General features: G+C 44.3%; 1 protein-coding gene across 5 annotated transcripts in view; it reads right to left on the bottom strand.

Moving 5' to 3' along the window:
* NAV1 (neuron navigator 1) overlaps positions 1–11,100 on the bottom strand; it is a 355,581-nt gene that overhangs the window by 121,227 nt on the left and 223,254 nt on the right. The gene's annotated exons all lie outside the window — the stretch shown is intronic.

The raw sequence follows: 11,100 nt of genomic DNA, 5'->3' as shown, positions 1-11,100 counted from the left end.
TGTGTGTGTGTGTGTGTGTGTGTGTGTGTGTGTGTGTGTGTGTGTGTATGTATGCATGTGCACAACAGCCTGGAAGATGGCCCATAAAAATAAGATATTCTGTCCCTCAGAGTTTCCACCCCCTCCATATTCATAGTGAGAGCACCTGGCTGTTGTCCTTAGGGGCAATTTTTCCTACAAACAAGGGTCCCTGCCAAGGTTTGTAGCAATTAAAATTAGCCTCAATAACTATCCCTCCCTCCATCTCTGAGTCTTCAGCAGTCTGATGGGGGTACATTCTGGAGCCTCAGCTGGCCAGAAGGGAGAAGTACCACTCCCAATGGGGGATCTGGGAGGGAGATCAGATGGGGTTCCTCCATCTGCTAATTAGGATTAAAAGACATTTCTCTGACTAACCTGACAGCACAACAGCAGAGCCAGGAGGGGATCCCAGCAGACCTGATAGCCTTAACTTACCTTGGGGATGGTGGTAGTGTGTGTTTGGAAGGGCCAGGAGGAAGTTCAGGGATTGGGAGGGTGCTTATGCAATGGGTGCTAGGAACCAAGGATGTTCAACCAAGGCCAGGGACAACCAGTTCAATATTCTTTCGGGAGGTGCCTTTGATGACACTGAAAATCTGAAATCTGAAATCCAGATTTGGCTACTGTGGAATTCTTCGTCAAGAAAAGCCTACCTGAGGTTATCTGATCTACCTCTTGTCTCCAGGTCTGCTAATATTTATGACCTAACTGGACTCTAGAAGGAGGAGGATCTTTTGTAGAAAACAAGTCAGCAGATCCTTCCTCCCTTCTGTCTTATAGTGTAACAAAAGCAATGATCCAAGAGAGAAGAGGATTTGACAGCTCAAAAGGCTTTTTCCATAAGGATCTCAAAGCACTTAGTGGAAGCAAATTGATGATGTCTCCCTGGAATCCAGGAGGTAGAGATTTTCATGACTTCACAGAGAAGAATTCAGGAGGTCTGATATGCCAGGAAATCTCCCCTACCTTCTCCCCTTATTTCTCCTTTCCTCCTCCCTCATGAATGAAGCTGCCCACTCGGCCCACCACAGACTCAGCTGGAGTGTTGGATTATTTCAGCTGGAAAAGGGAAAACTTTGGAATCTTTTCGAGGGTTGGTTTTTTTCCCTCTTTGCCAAGACTGAAACTTGGGATTTGGCAAGAGGCTGCTTAGACTGTCTCGCCAGCTGGAGGGAGGGCTGGGTGGGGATGGGCAGGGAGCCAGTTCCTGGTAGCAACCACTCCCTCTCCCAAGGTCTCCAGGGCACCTTTCCTATTCAGCTCCACACCCAAACCTGCTCCGCCTTTCTTTCTCTCCACCTTATTTTACTCATCTATAAAATAATGGATTGAACTACATGATCTCTAAGTTACTTTTAGCATTAAATCCCATTATCCTATATGGTTCTTCATCAACCAGCATTAGAAATCCCAGATAAAATTTTTTAGATCACCCTGTTGGTAGGCAAAGAACAAAATGAAGCAATAATGGACACCTTTGCCAACTGCCTAAGATCCTCACGTTCTAGTATGATTGTTATCGGGGCATTCAGGAGTAGAGTACATGCCAGTGAAACAATGGGTCTAAGACCACCGTCACTGCACCACCAAAATGTCTCTAAAGGCTGGAGACACTTAGGAAGCAGGGGATGATAAATGTGCCTGGGAGGTGGGTAGGTTTGTAAGGATAAGAGGATAAGAGCCAGGTCAGGAAGAGAAGAGTTTTTTTTTAATAATACAGCAAACAAACCATATTTGTACAGACTTTGATTACATTATGCCAGAGTCTCCAATCAATATTTCCCAGGTGGGAAGAAAAGGTCAGATTTGACAGGAAGAGGTCAGAGAGTTCAGAGATGGGCCTGTGCAAATATCTTAGCACCATTTCTGGAATTTAGCAAAGTACCTGAAGTCACCCCCACCCTTCTGGCCTCTTTTCATGATTCCCAATTGTCAGTGTGGAACTTGCAGTGCAGAATAGAGGAAGGAAGCCCTTTGATCTAAGAAAGGAGAGGAAGCTTGCGTGAGTTGTTCAGTACACAGGCCCAGGGATCCTTCTTTAGTCTTTTAGAATAGAATACAAATGACCCACAAAGAAAGCTATTCACTCCCAGATGTCTGAAATTCTATGACAGGACCCAGGAATCCCACTCAGCATTTTTCTTGCTGGTGGGCTAAAGAGGGAATAAGAAGCCTAGTGACTCTTCTGTTGAAGATAGCATCCCCCCTGAAGAATCCCAAACTGATAGCAGAGAAGACATGATTATTTTATTTGTTAGGAAGATATCATAAAGAAGCAAAGAGGAGAAAATTAATCTTCACCCTTTAGTTGGATAAACTTTAGGAAGGTTACTTGGAAATATCTCTGAGCTCCAGGTTTTAGTAAGACCCCACGCCTTGCACACATTAATTAGGGACTTAAAATTTTTTGATGGATTGAATTGGGACCTTGAAGATGTCAATCTCTCTGCCTTGGTTTGCTCATCAGTAAAATGAAAGGAAGAAGGCTAAATGATCTCACATTGTTTTGGGTCCTAAATCTGTGATCCTAAGCTCCAATTTGAGAGGCATGGGAGGCCTTGGGGGATGGCTAGGTTACACAGTGAATAGAGCACCAGCCCTGGAGTCAGGAGGTCCTTAGTTCAAATGTGGTTTCAGACACTTAACACTAACTAGCGGTGTGACCTCAGGCAAGTCACTTAACCCCAATTGCCCTCCCTTCCCCTCTCCAAAAAAAAAAAAAAAGGTAGCCTTGGAGTGAGGAAAGCCTGGAGATTGAATTTCTGTCATTGATGTATCTTAGCTTTGTGAACCTGGGGCAAGCCACTTAACTTTTCGGGTCTTCAGACCATTCTCCAAGACTATAAGTTACATAAGCATGGTGAGGGGGGGGGAGGAAGAAGAGATTTTCCATAGTGAGAGTACCCAACATTGATGTAATCACAGGTCTAGATTGTTCTGGAATCTGCCAGTTTTGTTCTGCCCCACTTCAACCTCTCACCCAAACAAAACAAAACAAAAACTTTAACTTTAGAGCTGTAGCTATAGCTGGATGAGTAGGAAGAAGGCTATAGAAAATAATGAACTGTGTCCTCAGATGTTCAGCACTGATATTATCTCCAAAGAAAGAAAAGAGAATATGACATGAAGGAGGGGTTCTTCTCTATCTCCCCAAGAATTTCCCACTTTTGTTCCCCTGATTCCCACCCAAGAACTTAATTCCCTAATATACTTTATCTTAGCACCTATGTTGATGCCCACCATCCTCTCCCAGCTAATTCTACCAGCATTAGGAAGTGCTTCTTTCAAATTGTCCCAAGATATCGATTCTGAGCAGAGGGGCTCCAGGTGAGGGAAGCCTTTCACCCCAGGATCTGGTCTCTCCTCCCAGGACATGGGCATAGATGAGGGATGCTGAAATCTGGGACTGCTGCAGAACTATTTTTGGCGGGCTTCCCCGAAGCGACATCTTGTGGCCAGGTTGGATATAACAATTGGTCTTTCACCTTTGGATTTGGCCCATGGAAACTCTGGCACAGGAACTCTGCTCCTGGAGGATCATGGAGAGGGGTGGTCATTGGGGGCAGCTAAGAATATTCAAGATGTAATCCTGAGAATACAGCATGGAAATAACACTTGATCCTGTTTCACCTGACCATCAAGACCCCTGAGGGCTATGGGAAGGAACCTGTCCTCCCCTTTCACTCTGGGGCACTCAAAATGGTCTTAGGATTATGGGTGGGGTAGTACATAACTTTCCTCTGTCTAGAAAGTCCTCTCAGAGCTCAGCACAATCGTGGGAGGTGAGGGTGGGAGCAGAGATGGTGTAAAACTGTTTTCCTATCTGGACAGCTCCAAAGGGCTTTGACTGGGGGCTGTAAGAGGCCTTCCCAAAGCTCCCTCCATTTTCCCTAGCTGCTGCCGGAGACTTCTCCCTACACAGATGGAGCAACAGCTTTGGGGAACTGGAGGGGTGGGTGTGCTAATTCAGGGTCTCTAAGGCATAAGAGGCTCCCCCAACCTCACTGTCACCATGGCAACTCACCCAGCTTCACATAAACAAATGCACACACCCAGCATGCATCAGGGCATCTGCACTGTAGGGTGGTGGTTCCTTTTATGTACAGATGATGTTCTATGTGACCCACAGTCGCTACAACAATGACGTGTCTACCTGTCTTCTCTCTCTCTCTCACGCATGTACATATGTATGTATAATATACCAGAATAAATCCGAAGCATACAGCCTTTATAGAATTGCAGTTATAGATACTGCTGGACTTGGGCATGCATGTTAAAACACAAGCAGGCACATATACAAACACTGTCTGCCTATGGAGGCTGTTCCCACAAAGGGGAAAGTGCTTGAGTATACATACCACCCTCTTATCACTTTTGAGGAGGGGAGACAACCAAAGGATAAGAAATGAAGACTGTGGGGCGGCTAGGTGGCACAGTGGCGTGGAGTCAGAAGAACCTGAGTTCAAATCCGGACTCAGACACTTAACACTTACTAGCTGTGTGACCTTGGGCAAGTCACTTAACCCAACTGCACTACCTTTCCCCCTCCAAAAAGCAAAAAAACCAACAAAAAAGTGAAGATTGTGATACCAAAGGAAGCAAGATGATTGAGACTGCTAAATCTGGCAGAAGAGGAGGCTGAAAAGGGGATTCTATAATCCTCAGACTTTATAAGTAAGTAGTGGGGAAGCTGGATCTGAGTTCATAGCATCACAGGATTTGAGAGACAAAAAACCTCAGCAGCCACCTAGTCCAAGAATATCTGAAAAAAAATCCCCACTATAACATACCCACCAAGCAATCACTCAGCCCCTCCATGAAGGGGAAGCCCTCACCTCTTGGAGGTTAGCGAACTTTCCCTGACATCAGGCCTGACTTGGCCTCTCTGGGACTTTCACCCTTCATTCCTGCTTTGGCCTTCTGGGACCAAACAGCAAACGGAATCCCTCTTGCACATGACAGCTCTTCAGATTCCTGAAGACAGTCTTATACCCATCCTGAATCATCTTTTCTCCAGGTTTAAACACCCTCGTTTCCTTTAACTGGTCATTACTGGAGCCAGTAGAGATTCCTATGAAGTTGAAGTGCTGGAATGTTTCCTTCTCTTCCCATACCTTCCACTCTCCTTCCACCCTCAAACTCAAGAGACTATATTGGCCTACTATTTCAGCATAAATCTAGCCAGGCTTTTGCTTTGGCCCTTCCTAAACTTCTTAGCCTCCACATGCCCAGAAAATTATTGTGATAGGACAAGGTCTTGAGCCTGTAGGGGAGCCTGGAATGTGGTTTTTAGAAGGCAGATATTTGGAGTTTAGGGATGCAGGGAGGAAGAGAGCCAGCCCTAGGATGGGGTCCTTGGGATTTGCCTCTTTGTCTCTTGCATTTCTCCTGCTTGTGACCTGTAGGAAGCATTGGAACTGGAGGGGTGTGGGTGAGAATCTTCTTGAGAAGAGCTTCCCCACTGATGCTTGGTCTGGGCCAGGGCCTCTGCTGGCTGGAGTCAGGAGGAGTGGATGAGACAGTCACTGAAAACCTCCTGGTTTCCCACACTTCTAGCCTTGATCATAAAAACCCAAGTCAACTCAATCTCCTAACTCTCCATTCCCTTCCTTGAGTTCCTCTCTGCCATGGGAAACTTTGGGCCTCAGGGCCCTGAGGATAATCTCTCTAAAATCTAGTTAAGTAAGGAATGGAGAACAACTAGTGAGAGTGGTATCACCAAATGACAGATTTATGATGGTCCTGGAAGTAGGTGAAAGGCAAGGAGATCCCTCACTCAACAGCCAAACTTCCCCAAATGATAATTAGCCGGCAATTAAGTAAATTGCAATGACTGCCTATTGAAATTTTAATCACCCCACTCGGTCTATTCCAGAACTCTTATGAGAAGTTTAGCCCAGGGCCGACGATAGAATAATTTATGTCCAAATTCTAAGATGGCCTTAGGTATTAGCATAGCAACTGGAGGGTAGCAGCAGTAAGGACTTCAGCTAGATATTAGACCAGAAGAAGAGCAGCCCATCATAGAGGGATTTAATGTTGTTTGTCCTTCATTCTCTGAGAGGCCCATGACATCAGGAAGTGAATTGAATTTAAGTGAGGCAGGGCTGTGCAAAGTCATCAGCAGCCTCACTCTCTCCTCTGGAGCCATGGGGGTCCAGTGGCAAGACATAAGTCAGGACAACTAGAGGTGGCCCCAGATGCAGTGGAAGACCTTTTTTTTTCTTTTTGGAGTGGGGAAGGCAGGGCAATTGGGGTTAAGTTACTTGCCCAAGGTCACATGGCTAGTAAGTGTTAAGTGTCTGAGGTAGGATTTGAACTCAGGTCCTCCTGACTCCAAGGCCAGTGCTCTATTTACTACACCACCTAGCTGCCCCTAGTCCCTTTATTTTAAAGAAGAACTTGGGCTCAGAGAGGTTAGGGAACTTGCCCACTGTTACATAGGAAAATGGCAGAGTTGAGATTAGAACTCAGATCCTCTGATTCAAAATCCAGCACTTTCCCCACAGCACCATGTTAACTAAAGAAAGTAACAGTCTATCCCCTCTCCATGTAACACTACCAGAGCATGAAAATTAAATCAGTTCTAGGAAAATGTTTTTGGTGTAGACCTGCTGGGAATCAAGGCTTGAAGCAGGAAGAATGAAAAGTTGAACAGGGAGTAAACAAACAGACAAAATCACAGGCATAACCTTTCTACTGGTCTAATCAATATTAACATTGGGTAGTGAGTGGCACAGGAGCCAGACTTTCCTTGTGTTCCCAAATCTGGCAGATTGTGGAAACTCAGTAAATACTGGACAGATTCCACTCCAATAAATACCACCTCAGAAGTCAATCAATCAACCAATTAAGCAAGTAAGCAATTAACAAGAATTTGTTAAGTGCCTACCATATAAGCCACAGTCCTAGGTGGTAGGGCTTCAGAGACAAAACAATGAAACAATCCCATCCCTCAAGAAGCTTACATTCTATGGGGGGGAGGGGTAAAATGTATACAAATAAAGGATATCTAAAATTAGTACAAGGTGATTTTTGGGGAGAGGTCCTCACAGCTGGGAGGAGGGATCAGGAAAGGTCATGGGCAGAAGTGTCTTTTTAGCTGATCTTTGAAGAAAACCAGAGCTTCTCAGAGATAAATGTAAGGGAGCACATTCCAGGCACAGGGGCAACCTTTATAAAGGCCTGGGGATGGAAAATGGAATGTTGTATATGGGGAATGGCAAGAAATCTAGTTTGGCTGAACCTGAGAGTGTATGAAGGGGAGTGAAGGATAATTAGACAGGGAAGGTAGGCTACAGCCAGGTTGTAAAGGGCTTTAAATGCCAAAGAGAGGACAGATTTCTGATGCTAAGCCAATGGCCTACTCATTTCAAGCACTATTCAACATAATAACATAACCACCATTAAAAAAATGCACACCACGAAACCTGTCACTAGGGCTTTGTTTTAAGGATATTTGAATTATATTAACAAATCATGATAGTGATATTTCAATTTAAAAAAGTTCATTTCTTTTTCAGATCCCTTTTGAATCTGCTCTGATCTGAAGATAAAACCCTGAAATGAGGACATTTGTCTTCTAAACAAGCCTTCTGAATCCTTCCAGAGGCTTATTAGCTGTATGACCTTGGACTTGTCATTTAACTTGTATCTGCCACAATTTTCTGAATGGTAAAATGAATATAACAATAGCACCTACCTCCCAGGGTTCTTGTGAGGAGCAAATGAGAGAATATCTGTAAAGTGTTTTGTTTAGCATAGTGTGTGGTACATAGTAGGTGCTTAGTAAATCCTTCCCTCTTTCCTTCCCAGGTATATTTCAGTTTTCTTTTTAGCTGTTTTAAATTCCAGGCTTTGACTCATTAGAAGTAAGGGAAATATAATTTAATTAAATTCAGTAAATATTTATTAAGCACCTACTATGTACAAAGCAGTGTGTTGACCACCGATGCCATACATGTAAAGATGAATGTCAGTCTCTGCCACAATTAATCATAGAATGCTCTGCCTCTATTATCAATTAATCAATAAAAATAAATCAGAGGTCAATTAGTCCTTAATTAATCTGAAAGTATCATAGGGACATTGGGTCCTTGGATAAAGAGAAAAGACATCACATAAGATATATCTAGTGATTGGTTGAAGAAGGTAAAGCCAATGCTTCTTGAGCTATATATAAAAACAGCAAGTTAGCTCAGAGCTAACCAGTCGAGTGGGAGAAGAGGACAAATTGGGAGCCCAGGATTCTAGGCCCCTGAGAGGAAATCACTTTTGGGGGAGAAGATTGTACCTACTTCTCTCTCTTCCCCACTCACCATTGACCATGTTACTAAAGAGAAAAGACTAGTATGAGACAATGCATCTTTCTGGGAGTAGGGACACGTTAAGGGCAAACAGATCTCCCAAGAATATGCAACTGAGCATCTAGAGACAGAATTGAACAAGTCAGGATCTCATGAACTTCATAAGGTCAGAAGATATGGATCTCTCATTGATGCTGGAAGCAGAGTCATTGAAACAGCAGTGACTGATGCCATCGTCTGCATTGAAAGCAGAGGCATACCCCAAGGACCAACTAGAAACACTGAGAAAAGGCAGCTTCTGGACTCTACCAGGGCACTGGCCCTTGGAGCTCAGCAGAGAGCTACACCCATGGGAATTCCCTACCCTTGTGCCTCACTGCCATTTGACTATAAGCTTGAGCCCATTCTCCCTAGGGATCTTGCATATGCAAGGGGAGAGTTTCACCTCTTGTCTATAACAGTTATCCTTGCTACACCAGCTTAGTAAATACCATTTCTAAAAGTTAATCAGGTCTGATTGATAATCAGTAGGAAGCACACCAGTGGGGGATTGTAAACAATAGCACTGGAAACCACCAATCCTACAGGGCTACCCTTAAGATTCTGAGGGAGATAAGAGTGAAACAATCTCCAGGGGCCAATCTATGCTTGTAAATATCCAGCTGGGGAAATGACCCTAGAGAGGGTGCTATACAAAGTCAAGACAAAGAAAACAAACAAACAAACCCCTGCCAGACTCAAGAAGATAACCCTCCACGATGGACTTCTGGGACCTGGGGTCACGGTCCTTGAGCTCAATTCTTTTCTACTTTGAAAGGTAATGAGTTCATCCTCCCAGTGTGGCAAGGGAGCCTGGGTATTTCAGACCCAAACCAACCCTTGGCATAGGAGTCCATGTGATGCTCATGCTGGAGGACTGCCCTTTGTCTAATGCCCCCCAGTACCAGTATCCTTCCCAAACTCTGTTATGACCTGAAGTGCTTTTGGAATAATGGAAAGATACGAACTTTAGCAGACAGGAAACCTCTTTCAGAAGAGCATGCGGGGGACTACTCTTCACTCTTTTACTAATCTCGTAGCCTCATTTATTCCCACATAGAAGTCACAATATTTCTTGAGTCAGTCATCAGAGAACCTCCATCGCAGAAGCAAGTTGAGTGTTTTCTCTCCTGTGGTAAGGGAATCAATTCTGACAGTGTCATGAAATGCTCCTATTTCCAGAAGAGTTGGCTAGGTTATAAAGTCATCTCCCAGGAAATCCCCAGAACCTTCAGCTGGGCTGAAGCAGGGGCCAGAGACCGGATGACAAAGCAGTATATGGTGAAAAGAGTGCTAAACTGGGAACCAGAGGGCCTGGGTTTAAGTTTCTGGTCTTTTACTTACTGCCTGTATGACATTAGGGAATTCACAGAATCTTTCTTTTTGGTTTCTGCAGCTATAAAATGATACAGGTTGGAACAGATGATCTCTAAGATGCTTTCTGGCAGCTAGGAGGTAAATCAGAGTGTCAGCCCTGGAGTCAGGAAGACCTGAATTCAACTCTTGCCTTAGACATTTACTAGCTAGGTGACCCTGGGCAAGTCACTTAACCCCATTTGCCTCAACTTCCTCATCTGTAAAATGAGTGGGAGAAGGAAATGTCCAACCACTCCTGTACCTTTGTCAAGAAAACCCCAAACAGGGTCACAAAGAGTTGGACAAAACTGATTGACTAAACAACAAGAAGATGCTTTCCAGCTTTAAATCTATGATGCTATGTATGTTGGGAAATAGCAAGCAATAGTAATTGCAGACAACATGATAGAAAGAGCACTGGATCTGAAGTCAGAAGACCTGGATTTAAATCTACCTCTGGAGATCACTACCTATGACCCTGTGTAAGTCAGTTAATTTCCCTAGGTCTCAGTTTTCTCATGTGTAAAATGTGGAGGATGGATCAGCTGGCTTCTGAGACTCTTTCTAACTCTAAATATATAATCCTATACTTGGTGCTATATAGGGAGGAAGAACCAGTGCTGAACTGACATGAACATGGCAGGCAGGGATGAAGGGGTGATTGGAAATTCAGGTGGAGATGGAGTGGTGAGGACCCCAGCACTGGGATGGCAGGATTAGAATCTAGAGAGGTTTTATGCCCTGTTTGAGAAGGTCTGGATCAGAGAAGCACAGTTAGAGTATCTCCCCAAAGCCCTAAACAAGAGAGTGTGGGGGAGAGAAATTAGGGTGGAAATCATATGGTGTTTTTGTAAGGACACTAAATTGAGTCAAAGTGTCCCAGCTTTGCCATTGATAAGTTGATTGAGTTAGATGAAGTTTTTCCTTCTCTGAGGCCTCAGTTTCCTCATCTGTAGAATAAAGGGGCTAGATTAGATGACCCTTAAGGTCCTTTCCAGCTATAACACTGTTCTGTGAGTGACCACGATCCACATCAATCTCCCCATCCTCCGTGTTCTGACCACTCAGTAGCATAATAAAGGATGATCTTTTCAAAGCAGAGGGGCACATTCCTCAGATGCCAGGCTACTGGGCAGAGGATCCATGGCATTCAAACCTCTGTTGCCACCTCCTTTAACTTGAGAACCTCAAACATTCCAGATTCCATTTAATCTTCAGAATGCTCTGACCCCCTAGGAGAATGAGTCCACCACCCCAACGTCATTCTGAGGACTAAGTGTGGACATAGAGGATGGTACCTATGCTCTTTTCCTCCCTCCCTCAACCCAGATGAATGATGATGGTGATGGTGATGACAGTGATGGTGATGATGGTGATG

Source organism: Petaurus breviceps, unplaced genomic scaffold (genome assembly GCF_028583685.1).
Source record: "Petaurus breviceps papuanus isolate PSGF00001 unplaced genomic scaffold, PetGlider_PUasm1.0 90895, whole genome shotgun sequence".
In the NCBI taxonomy this organism is placed as follows: Eukaryota; Metazoa; Chordata; class Mammalia; order Diprotodontia; family Petauridae; genus Petaurus; species Petaurus breviceps.
Note: the sequence above shows the minus strand (reverse complement) of the source record. Positions and strands in the feature narration are given on the sequence as shown.